This window comes from Gobio gobio (assembly GCF_949357685.1).
Source record: "Gobio gobio genome assembly, chromosome: 21".
In the NCBI taxonomy this organism is placed as follows: Eukaryota; Metazoa; Chordata; class Actinopteri; order Cypriniformes; family Gobionidae; genus Gobio; species Gobio gobio.
The window spans coordinates 3,786,714-3,800,377 of NC_137117.1; the positions used below are offsets into that span (position 1 = coordinate 3,786,714).

A 13,664-nucleotide genomic window follows, 5' to 3' on the forward strand; every position below is an offset into this window, starting at 1 on the left:
CACACTGAATGGTTGAAGGCCTTCAACAACAAACTTAATCACTGCTTTGTTTATGTTCACTTGTGACACTCGCTTGCTAGACATATCCAACTTGAGCTGCTTGCTAGTACCGACAGAAGAATTTTCTTCGTGACATTTTCTCTTCTGTGAGCTGTTGTGACTCTGCGTCAATTTGGAGTAACTTTCTAACTGATGGGGATGCTTTCTCTGCAAGAAAGATACAATGAATTAATAAATGTGCATTCCCCCAAGTATAAAACTGTTAATAACAACCATATAGCCTACATGTGGCTTGCCAGCTTTATTGAAACATGGCCCAAGTTATCAATGCAGTGATAGCTAAGTTAGCTAACACTGTGTTTCCCAAAGGGTGTGCTGCCTTACTGCCCAGATGTGGCACAGGAAAAATCCATATTCACGTTTTTTTAAATAATTTGATTGGCTGAAACTGTAGGCTTACCATTTCTTTAAATCACGTTTTCATGTCACTATTTCTGATAAAAAATGCATAGGCCACATAACAACAGGCAACATAGCTGCATTCAAAAGTAGCAAATATAGAGTATGGTTATCTGCTGTTATTTTGTGACCTGTTTAATGTCATGGTGGTGTGCAGTGAGATGTTTTGGTAAAACTTTACAATATGGGTGCACTAATATGCATTAATTCATGCTTAACTAATGCACAGATAATCATTTGTTAATGTATGACTAAATCATTTATTAATGATCACTGCATCAGCAACTAAGGAACATTCTATATGATTAATAGATTAAATAATCATTACATTGTTAATAGTTAAATGTGTCATATTGTATTAATTCTCTAATAACATTCTATTAACTAATAGTGTAAATTCATGTTAATTACCACAATATTAATTTACACTATTAGTTAATATAACATGTTATTAGAGAATTAATACATGACACATTTAATTAATATCAATTCATATATCACTTAATCTATTAATCATATAGAATGTTCATTAGTTGCTGATGCAGTGATCATTAATAAATGATTTAGTCATACATTAACTCATGATCTGAGCATTAGTTAAGCATGAATTAATGCGTATTAGTGTGTTACAGACACCGTTAGCTATCAATATGCGTTAGCTAACTTGACTAACGTTAACTAGCTGTTTACAAGCCACGTTTGACATTTCAATATGAAATCACTTTAACAATAGTAACAACATTAACCTCAGCTCACCTCAATATGTTTCTTCAGATTTGAGGGTGAATTCTTGAAAGCTGATATTGCATTCACCCGTGGCAGGCAAAGAAGACATTTCAGCCGATATGAATCTCCCTTGACTTCAATGAATTCAAACATATCCTTGAGATATGGCCATGGATGATCTCTGTCGGGAATCTCTGGATCATTGCTGGCAGCGAGAGCTGCCCCTTCACCTGTGGTTTCTGCGGCCATCTTCGCAATGGTTAACTGACTCGATTGTGAGCGTATGCTGGCAAAGAGCTCGCGGGAGTCGCGGCGCCTCCGCGTTCTTTTTATTCAAACGAAAACCACGTTTTTCATTGGTTTGGGAAGCAAGTGTAATAAATACTTGGAGCGGGCATAGGGAAATGTATCGGAGTAAAAAGTAAACTTTTTCTTTAATATTGTAGTGGAGTAAAAGTGAAAGTAAATGCAAAAAAAATATACTCAAGTAAAGTACAGATCCCAGAAAAAAATACTTAAGTAAAGTAACGAAGTATTTTTACTTCGTTACTTACCACCTCTGGTGTTCAGCCACGGCCCCGCCAAGCGGAACGGTAGAGCTGCCGGTAGTTCACAGCAAGGCAAGACAAGGCAAGTTTATTTGTATAGCACATTTCATACACAGTGGCAATTCAAAGTGCTTTACACAGAAATGAAGTTAAAATAGTCATACGTGAATAAAATAAAAATAAAAATATATATAGTATAACAGTTATAATAGGAATTAAAAGAAAAGAAAAAATAAAATAAAGATGAAATCCCCTATCTGGGGTGGAAGAAAATGGAGAGTCAGGTTTACTTTAAAAATATCGCTCCCCCGTCTCTCAACCTCTTCCCCCCCAGACAGCCTAAACAAAATCAAATTAAAAAATAATTAAAAAATAAAAATAAAACTGTTAAATTGAAACACATAATTAAAGTGCAAGCAGTTCGGAGCACAGAGATCATTCAGTAAATGCATAAGATAAGGTGCAATCAGTCGGACGTACAGTGGCACAGCTCATTCAGTAAATGCACAGCTAAACAGATGTGTTTTGAGTCTGGACAGATGTGCACAGATGTGTTTTGAGTCTGAATTTGAAAGTGGCTACTGTTGGAGCACATCTGATCTGTTCAGGAAGCTGGTTCCAGCTACGGCTGGCATAATAGCTAAAAGCAGACTCTCCTTGCTTTGAGTGAACCCTTGGTATTTCTAATTGGCTTGATCCTGATGATCTGAGTGATCTGTTGGGTTTGTACTTTATCAGCATATCTGCAATGTATTTAGGTCCAAGGTCATTGAGTGATTTATATACAAGTAATAGTACTTTAAAATCGATCCTAGATGTAACTGGAAGCCAGTGTAAAGATCTGAGGACTGCTGTGACATGGTCATATTTTCTGGTTCTGCTCAGAATCCTGGCAGCAGCGTTCTGTATGAGCTGCAGCTGTCTAATGCTGCGTTCACACCAAACGCATTTTGAGCATTTTGAACAAAATTGAGCGTCTGGCGCGAGTGATTTCAATGTTAAGTCAATGGAAAGGCGCGTTGACGCGCGTCTGGAGGTCCCGCGGCGCGGGAGGCGCGTTACGCGCGGCGCGAAGGACGAGAATCCGCCTCATTCGCGCGTCCAGTTCGCGCGAATGGCGCGAATTGGACGCGAATTGAGCGTCTTGCGCGATACGCGCGTTACACGCGAATGGTGCTTTTGTGCATTCACGCGTTTGAAGCGAATTCGCGTCTGACGCCCGAGTTGAAAAATTTGAACTTTGGCGCCAATTCGCGCCGCGTTAACCAATCAGGAGCCTGCTTGCTGCTGTCACGTGGTAAAGTGACGTGTATGAGAAACCCTGCATAAATTAAAAATAGTACTATTGTGTCACAAAATGTAGTTTTAAGACTTTTTCAGGTGGGAATGTAGTTGTTTAAAGCTCAATCTAATATTTATAAAGAGAGCGCCTATTGAAAAAAAAAAATCTTGTGTTTTTGGAGTTGTGAGATCCAGGCGATCACCGGGCAATCACCGCTCATAACCCCGGCGAAGGCAGCCTTTCCTCGGCCAGTCCTTCTGGCGTCTGCCGCTGGCTCTGATGTCCTGTAGTGGTTCGTCTTGTGTGGATCTAACGGGCGATCTTTGCTCTCATGAATATATAATTTGTTGTCTGCCAAATCGTTTTGACTGAGGGCAAAGAGAAGTTTCATAACTTTATATTTTAAGGATATTTAAATATAAATTTAGTGAAGATAATGTAGGAGTTGCCTGGACCACATTTGTGTGGCTATTAATGCTTAATATATATGTTTAATGAAAATGAAAAGAGGCAGAGTGGTGTTTTATGACATATTTCTCCTGGAGTGCCTTGAACGCGCGTCAATTTCTCTTCCAGCGCTCGATTTCTACGCGCGTCCAATTCTCTGCGGACGCGCGAATGCATTCAAAGTGTTCGCGCGTGAAACTAGACGCGATTTTGACGCTCAATTCGCGTTTGGTGTGAACGCAGCATAATGGTCTTTTTGGCACGGCCGGTGAGGAGACCATTACAATAGTCCACCCTGCTGGTGATAAAAGCATGAACGAGTTTCTTGCCTGGAAACAAAGCATCTAATTCTTGCAATATTTTTCAGATGATAGTAAGCTGATTTAGTTATTGCTTTGACATGACTACTGAAACTCAGGTCTGACTCAAAAATCACACCAAGATTCCTGACTTGATTTTTTTTATTTTAGACCTTTAGCCTCAAGATATGCGTTCACCTTGAGAATTTCATCTTTGTTTCCAAATGTAGTGATTTCAGTTTTGTCTTTGTTTAACTGAAGAAAGTTTTGACACATCCAGCTGTTAACTTAATCAATGCATTTGCACAGAGAATCAATGGGGCTGTAGTCATTAGGTGATAGGGCTAAGTAGATCTGGGTGTCGTCAGCATAGCTGTGGTAAGCCATTTTGTTATTTTTCATTATTTGGCTCATTGGCAGCATATACAGGTTGAATAGGAGTGGTGCAAGAATTTACCCTCGTGGGACTCCGCATGTCATGGATGTCCACTCAGACTTATGGTCAACTATACTCACATAATAACCTCTCCCTTCTAAGTATGACCTGAACAATTTGAGGACCATTCCAGAAAGCCCAACCCAATTTTCTAGCCTGTCAAGAAGTATGTTGTGGTCAACAGTGTCGAATGCAGCACTGAGTAGTACCAGAATTTATGTTTTGCCTGTATCTGTATTGAGGTGAATATCATTTATTATCTTTATGAGCGCTGTCTCGGTGCTGTGATGCGGTCGGAAACCAGATTGAAAATTGTCAAAGTATCCGTTTGAGTTCAAGAATTTGTTCAACTGACTGAAAACAACTTTTTCAATGATCTTGCCTATGAAGGGGATATTTGAGATTGGTCTGTAGTTGCTCAGTATGGAGTTATCCAGATTTCTCTTATTCAGGAGAGGCTTTACTACTGCGGTTTTAAGGGAGTTTGGAAAAGTGAGGCATTTACCACTTCTAGGAGATCTGCTTCTAAACAGTTAAACACACTTTTGAAAAAAGAAGTGGGGAGTGTGTCAAGGGCGCAGGTTGATGTTTTAAGGTGCTGTACCGTTTCTTCTAAAATTTTACCATCAATTGCTTCGAAATCAGTCATAGTAACTTTCTGAGGTTGTGGTCTGATCTGACTCACCTCAGAGCAACTCAACGATGTGCTGATCGCATTTCTGATATTATTGATTTTCTCGGAGAAGAAGAAAGCAAACTCACTACATTTGCTGTCTGAGAGCATTTCACTGGGAATGTGACTCGGAGGGTTTGTTAGTCTCTCTACAGTAGCAAAAAGAGTGTGCGTGTTGTTTATTTTTCTGTTTATAATATTTGAAAAGAAGGTCTGTCTAGCTTTGCCTAGTTCCACATTGAAAGCACGAAGACTGTTTTTATGGATGTTGTAATGGACTTTTGTCTTTTGTCAAGTTTTGTCTTTCGCCACGTGCATTCAGATTTTCTGCATTGTCTTTTCATTAATTGCACTGCTGTTGAGTTTCTCCATGGTGCTTTTTGTTTGCCACTCTTTTTTCTGACTTTCACAGGAGCAATATCATCAATTACACTCTTAACTTTTCAGTTAAAAGAGTCAAGGAGAAAATCAGCAGAGTCTGCAGAAATGCTTGGTGTTAGAGATATAGCCTTCATAAACAGCACACTAGTGTTCTCATTTAAGCATCTCTTTTTGACAGAGACAGATCTAGTTTCAATGGCAGGAGAGATTGGTATATCAAAGAAAATACAGAAATGATCAGACAGTGCCACATCCTTAATAACTATCGATGAAATGTTTAGCCCCTTACTGATAAGTAAATCTAGAGTGTGTCCACGATCATGTGTGGGTCCGTGAACATGTTGTGTCAAATCAAAAGTTTTAAGAACAGTCATGAGATCTTTTGTTGTACTGGATTCAGCATTGTCAATGTGAATGTTAAAATCCCCAGCAATAGCAAAACAGTCATACTCAGATGAGATTGCTGATAACAGCTCTGTAAAGTCATCAATATAGGCTGGACAATATTTTGGAGGCCTGTAAATAATGATAAGCAGGATGCGTGGAGCACCTTTTAGCACAATGCCCAGATATTCTAGAGACAAATAGTCACCAAATGATACTTGCTTACATTGATATACATCTTAAATAGAGCAGCTAAACCTCCACCCCTCCTGACTGGTCTGCAGACACTCATAAAAGTAAAGTTAGGAGGGACTGTTTCATTGAGGACTGTTGCACTGCTGCTGTCTTCTAGCCACGTTTCATTTAGAAGCAAAAAATCTAGGTTGTTTGTGGTTATTAAGTCGTTGAATAGAAATTATTTGTTTTTAAGTGAACGGATGTTTAAAAGTGCTAACTTAACAGTATTCATTTAAATGTTTTCCTGGTGAGGGGGGCTGTTGCTCTTGTGTTACCGGAAGCTGCAATATGTTATCGTCCGGTTCATGGAGTGACTTAGACATTTCTTCCAGCTTATTGCTCAGACCACACATAAGGCGTATAAGTTCTCCAGTCTGACCCCCGATGGTCCCCATTTTTACCAGTGTCTCCACAGACTCCACAGTCTGGGCTGAGATGTTACTGTTTAATGCCTCGATCTGTGTCACTTGCAGCAGTTCTAATCCGTCACAGTGTGTCTGTGGTGAGCTCTGAGGGCGGAGCTCAGCTGGGAGTATGTCAATGAGAAGTGATTGTTGTGGCTGCGTGGTGTTATCATTGTCCTTGTGGGGTGTATCAACCGCATGTCCATTCAGATGCTGAAATGAAGTCCTGTGATCGTCCATACTCTGTACTGGCGTGTGTGTGCCATCCAGGTTGAGTGGGTTGGCACACAAAGCTGAAGGATGATGAAGGGAAAAATAAATATTGTCCTTTAGCACTCTTGCACCGAGTTTGTTTGGGTGGAGGCCATTTGATGTTGTTACGGCCCTTTATCTAATTTGGCTCGTTTAACTCACACATAAGACAAAGACCAAACATATTAGAAATCACAGACGATGGGTGGAATCTCTGACGTTAATCACGCCATAAGTTTTAATAAAGTCCATGGAGACAGGAGTACACTTTAGAATTAACAATAAACAAACTAATAGCACAGGTAGGGCAGCAACAGATAACAGAAACCCTAAACGAAACCTATCGTTGCTGGAGAGATCTTACCTATACTCCCGACAAAACAACAAACAGGTGAGTCTTCCGGGCCACTGCTTCCCTACGCTATTCTAACTAAATAACAAAAGTGAACAAAGAAAATAACCACTACCTGGCTTTAAAATGATGAAACCAAACTCAAAACATAACCAAGAGGTCGCTCCAGCATGGTGAAGTGAAACGAAGCCCAGCGCGTTTTCACCACGAGGCAAGAAACCCCAGCTGGCTCTGATCAGGAACGGAGGCGGAGACCGAGGCGGCCCAAGAGAACAGGAGGAACAGAGAGACCCGCCCTCACCACCGGACCGGCTTAAATGCAAGGATTCCCATGACGTCACTCATTCCGCAAATCAGGGAGAGCCTCATAAATCCACCTGATAACTCCGATACAAGCAATCAATAACACACTCAACAGTTCAATACACACCAACGTAACAGATGTAAATAGTTGTCTCTGACTCCAGAAGAGATTAAAATTGTCGATAAAGTTCACTCCCTTCATGTTGCAGGTTTTTTGCAGCCATGTATTGAGCCCAAGTAGCCGTGAGAACCTATTTGTTCCTCTTGCTGGAAGTGGTCCACTGATGAACTGCTGAACTTTCAGTTTTCTAAGTGTTTCAAAAATTTAATTGAAATCACTCTTAAGAAGTTCTGACTCCTCTCTCTGAATATCGTTCTTTCCCACATTAATGATAAGTCAATTTGCAGTCTTATGTTTCATTAGAATGTTCTTAAGTTCCCTGTTTACATCAGAAGCTGTTGCTTGTGGAAGGCAGCATGTGGTATTATCCCTGCTGCTAATGTTTCTGACTGTGGAGTCACCCACTATCAGAGTCCTGGGCTCGGCTGCCCTCTGAGCTGAGGGCCGCTATCTGACCTTGAGGGCCTGTTAGCATCAGTGTTAGCTACGGGCTGATTCGATCTGTGTTCGGTCACATTCATCACGTTTGGGGATTCCTCACCCACATTCATTAATACTTCAAATCTGTTTTCACGATGTATATTTGGTGGTCGGAAACTAGTGTTTGCAATACTTGTGTCTGGGGTAGAGCATGCTACTACGGCAATATGTGATGCTCGTGACAATCTGATGTCTCGAGTGCCTTTTGGTCTTGCTCCCTGTTTGTGCCATCGATTAGTGTGTTGATCTTGTTTCTCTACCTGTTGAGTAGCACTACATGTATGGGACTCACCGGCAGTGTGCAGAGGGCGATCATGATGAAGCTCTGCTGTGTGATTCGTCTGGTTGGATGGTTCCGCAAATAACTTTGTTTCAAGAACTGCAATCCTTTGTAAAAGTCTATGGCAGTTTGTGCAGCAAGTAGATTCTAGAAGAGGCATTTTCTTATCCTTTTGAATGTAGGCAGCTGTGTTTTCCCTTCTCCGGAATGTAAGCTGAAGGCATTGGGAGGCTGGTCGGTTGAAATATTCCACTTTTTGTTTAGTAATCCAGTAACCAGAGTTTCTAATTTTATCATTGGAGTCAAGCTGTGTCGTTTGAGCACTGTGCTGAATTGCTGAAGTTGAAATGATGAGATAAAATATAGAAGCGATAGAGCAAAGCACGGAGCAGTAAGCAAGAGCGTCCGAGCAGTAGCGAAGCAGGCTGTATACATGCACTGGGGTTGGAGAGATCTAGTCCAGCAGCCTAGCGCGGACATTCCAAACACACTGCTCATGATTACATGATTAGAAAACTAAAGCACCATGGTACAACAGTGCTACACATGTTATCAAGAGAGAAACTCGTAACTTAGAGCGTAAATGGAAACAAACTAATTTAGAGGTCTTTAGAATCGCATGGAAAGAAAGTATGTCACGTTATAAAAAGGCCCTAAAAACAGCCAGAGCTGAGCATCTCCGCAAACTAATAGAAAATAACCAAAATAATCCAAGGTTTTTATTTAACACTGTGGCTAGACTAACAAATAAACAAGCATCGCCTGAACAAAATATTCCGTTACAGTTTAGTAGTAATGATTTTATGAACTTCTTCGCTGACAAAATAGAAAGCATCAGAAACAAAATTGTAAATGTACAATAATTAATGATGTCTTATGATTCAACCGCAATTATCGCCCCTCAAGAACTACTACACCGCTTTACAACCATAGGACAGGAACAGCTAAATAAACTTATCATTGCATCTAAACCAACAACATGTTTATTAGATCCAATACCCACTAAACTACTGAAAGAGTTGTTACCTGTAGTGGAAGAGCCTCTTCTCAATATTATTAACTCGTCTTTATCTTTAGGTCATGTTCCAAGAATATTCAAGTTGGCAGTCATAAAGCCTCTCATTAAGAAGCCACAATTAGATCATAATAACCTAGCAAATTACAGACCAATATCAAATCTTCCATTCATGTCTAAAATACTAGAAAAAGTTGTGTCCGCTCAATTGTGCTCTTTCTTGCAAGAAAATGATATCTATGAAAAATTTCAATCAGGATTCAGGCTGCATCACAGCACAGAAACCGCACTCGTTAAAATCACAAATGATTTACTTCTAGCTTCTGACCAAGGCTGTATCTCAATACTAGTTCTACTTGATCTTAGTGCTGCGTTCGATACTATAGATCATAAAATACTATTAGATCGACTTCAAAATTATACTGGTGTTCAGGGACAGGCATTAAACTGGTTTAGATCGTATTTATCAGACCGCTACCATTTTGTCTGTCTAAATGGGGAAAAATCAAAGATAACATCAGTAGACTATGGGGTGCCGCAAGGATCCGTGCTAGGCCCTCTGCTATTCTCAATATATATGCTGCCACTTGGTAATATTATAAGAAAACATGGAATTAATTTCCACTGTTATGCTGATGACACTCAATTATATATTTCATCACGACCAGATGAAAACGCTAAATTATCTAAACTGACAGCGTGTGTTGATGATATTAAACACTGGATGACATGTAATTTTCTGCTATTAAATTCAGATAAAACGGAGGTGTTACTTATTGGTCCAAAAAATTGCCCACAAAACCTCTCACAATACAACTTTAACTTGGAAGGATGTCCTGTCGCTTTATCCACTACAGTAAGAGACCTGGGTGTTATATTAGACCGCAACTTGTCTTTCGAAAGTCATATTTCATATGTTACAAGAACGGCATTTTTCCACCTTAGAAACATTGCCAAGCTACGTAACATGCTATCTATTTCTGATGCAGAAAAGTTAGTTCATGCATTCATGACCTCGAGACTAGATTACTGTAATGCTTTATTAGCTGGTTGTCCTGCATCATCGATAAACAAGCTACAGTTAGTCCAAAACGCAGCTGCTAGAGTTCTTTCTAGGTCAAGAAAATATGATCATATAACACCAATTTTATCATCCCTACACTGGTTACCTATTAAGTTCCGTATCAATTACAAAGTATTGCTACTGACCTATAAAGCCCTAAATGGGTTAGCTCCAGTGTATTTAACTGATCTTTTATCGCCCTACAATCCATCGCGCTCTTTAAGATCACTAAACTCGAGGCTTCTGGTCATTCCTAGGATATCTAAGTCCACTAAAGGAGGGAGGGCATTTTCACATTTAGCTCCTAAACTGTGGAATAGTCTTCCGGATATTGTTCGAGGTTCAGACTCGCTGTCCCAGTTTAAAACTAGATTAAAGACGCATCTCTTTAGCCAAGCATTCACATTATAAATAAGTTTTATACTACAGTTAAATCGCACCAACAGCATTAATATTCTGAACAGCAGCTATGCTAATTATTTCCCATCTGCTTTTCTGTTGTTATCTCGGGACACTAGTCCCGAGGTAACTAGTTCGTCAGCTCCAGTTTGTATCCAGCCTCTCTTGGAGACTTCAGATGCCCCTGTGATGAGACGACTCGACGCCTGTGAAGAGACTACTCAACGCCAACGTTGTTATGGCCTAAAATAATACATGATTGATTAACTTATCCTAACATTTTTTCTTTAACATTCTCTTTTCTAACATTTTTCAATGTACATTTATGAAATGCACTTTCTGTGAAGCTGCTTTGAAACAATGTGTATTGTGAAAAGCGCTATACAAATAAATTTGAATTGAATTGAATTGAATTGAATTGAATTGAATGATTATACCATGAACACCCACATGCCATAGGACAGGGGCGAGAGCCTGTTCAGATATTTATCATGACAAAGTTTATTAGCCATTTGTTAGTTGTACTAAACTCAAGTCAAAAACTTCTCTTGTATGTCTTTTCCATTAACAAGAGTCACCACTGTGGGTTATCTTGTGAATGTGGCATAAGTTTAAACATTTTGTTTGAGAAAAACGTATTAGCCTTCGTTAGCAAAGCTAAACTTGTTGCTAAAAAAGCGTTCTCTTTCTGCCTTAATTTCAACAAGAATCACCACCGTGGGCTTATCATCCGAAAATGTGGCGTGATGGTGTTCTAGCAGCACGGTGAAGAGCTGAAGAACAAAGGGACTGACGCATACGACTGCATTTATATGCTGTGTGCACGTGACCCCGCCCCCATGCGTCATTGGCCTTTCAGGCGTGAATAAAGGTGTCTTCAGCAGATGGCGCTAGAGCGCGATATCCCATAGTCATGTGTTGTACCGAGTTGACTGACTGAATGGGAACCTCTATTGTAGCCTATGCAAACATTTGTTTCTGCTAAGGAAACATTCGCATTACCACAACTTTAACAAACTTTAGGAAAAATTAGGTAAATAACATTGACTTTCATTTTTTACATTTTTTATGTATTTGGCAGACTCTTTTTATCCAAAGCGACTTGCATTGCATTCAAGGTACACATTTTTCATTTTGTCAGTTCTTGCTTTCCCTGGGAATCCAACCCATGACCTTGGCGTTGCTAACGCCATGCTCTACTTTGCTTTTGCTCTACCTGTTAGCTTTCCTAACCTGATCATCACCGTATCCTCTTGCGTTGCTCGGCTTGTGCTGAACTTGAAATATTACTGCTCGCTTCTACCCTGTAGGTTAAACACGGAGGTCTGTGCACAAACCACAGTGCCAAACCACTTCACCAGAAACCCTGCCCTGCAGCTTATTTCATTGGTTAAGGTTACAGTAACGGGTAGGTTTAGGGATCAGTGTTTGGTCCGTACTGTGATTGACATGACCAATAAAATCGTAAATCATCGAGCTGTTCAGAATAGCGCAGAGTAGTTCAGAATAGCGCAGCGGCGAAGTAAAAGTCAGCTCTTTGTCATTGTCAAAAGTGCTTTTCAGCTTGCACATCAGGGGTGGCCAGAGGGGTGGCCAAGCTTCAAACAGGGGTGGCACTGGCCCCTTAGCTTCGCCGCCTGCGCATTCCCAACAGGGAAAACAATCAACAATCAAAAAGCATGAGTATAGGGTGTCATGGCGTTGCAATAAAAAAATGTGGTTATAATGGAAGTCAATGGGGCAAAAACAGCCACGAACAGTAAATGAGGGAGAAAAAATTTAAATCTGATACTGCACAAAAACTAACCATGCATCAAAGCCAATGTTGTTTCTAATCTTTGACATGTCCAAGACTATGGACTGGATTTTTTTTAACCTTTTAATCAATCACTTTTTATATATTGAAAATAGTCATTTTTGTATGTGTTTTTTCCCTAAATCAGTGACATCATTTATGAATTTGGCAATTAAAGAGTTCGGATCAATCCGGATTTTTTTTAACATTTAGTGGTTTTAACATTTTTGATCAGGACTGATTTTGATTAATAGTTTTATGCAAAAAAAAAATATATATATCTGATACATTTTTACAGCAGTTTAATTTAGTGGCTGTTTTCATCCACGGACATAACCGAAGGGTAGTGAAATTGAACAATGCACAATGGTTAAGGTGTGCCTTTAGCCCTGTTGTGCCCTATTCATTCTTCTGAACTAGTTTAACTTGTGGATTAACTTGTGTCAAGTTTATTTCAATTGTATTTTACCTTTTCAAAAAAAAGTAATGTCATTCATATTTGTGCTAATGTTTAGTCTCATAAACTGGTAAAGGTAGCAAAACAAAAGAAAAGATAATTTTATATTTGGAGTTTAAATATTTCACTGAGCCCAGATATAAAAAGACAAACTAATAAACGCTGAGTCAAAGTCAAAAAGTACCTGAAGAAAAACTAAAAGTGAATGTGTGTCTCCAGTACGTAAGAGGTCTTTACAACAACATTATCATAACACAAAGTTCTTTCTAGATAAAGACAACACAAAATAGGGTGAAATTTTAATTTTTTAAGCAGTATCACATGTAAACACTACGTGTAATTTAATGTAGTTTAATGTATTGATAATTTTAACTGTAGTTTTTAAGATATCAAACTTTACCGATACTATTTTAGAGTGTAAAACCTCTGAAAGCTCTTACTTTCCATCTCTTACCTGAGTGAATATCAGCGGTGATCACAAGTTTCAGTGTGTGTGAATAAAGACGTGTGTGTCTGAAGAAGCTTCAGTTCATCTGTTATAGTTTCACCTTCACTGAAGTCTTTCACTCACCTGCAGTGATGTCACACAGTAGCTACGCCCCTTCATGAATATTGATTAGATCCTAATGCGTCCTTGCTGAGTGTTTTCTAATGCATGTGTTATGTTTAGTGCCTTGTTTTATTACAGAAGTGGCAAATATCGAGTTATCAGTTTTAACGGGTAACTTCAGTGATTTAGCATTAAGCTTTGTATTTACACTGGGTCATTTATGTATTAGAAATGTGAAATTATTTTTGAATTTGGTGCCTTCTAGACTGAGAAAAGACAGAAAATGTATTTTTGTCTCATGTGGATGAAAGACAACAACTC

The 13,664-nt window shown here is 39.3% G+C and overlaps 1 protein-coding gene across 1 annotated transcript in view; it reads right to left on the minus strand.

Annotated features, from left to right (window-relative positions):
* The window catches only part of LOC307117669 (E3 ubiquitin-protein ligase TRIM39-like), a 57,902-nt gene extending 44,574 nt beyond the window's left edge, over positions 1 to 13,328 (minus strand). Inside the window, exon 1 of the mRNA XM_079802659.1 lies at positions 13,248 to 13,328. The gene's annotated coding sequence lies outside the window, so the exon portion shown is untranslated. The remainder of the gene's footprint in view (positions 1 to 13,247) is intronic.
* Between the last annotated feature and the right edge of the window lie 336 nt (positions 13,329 to 13,664).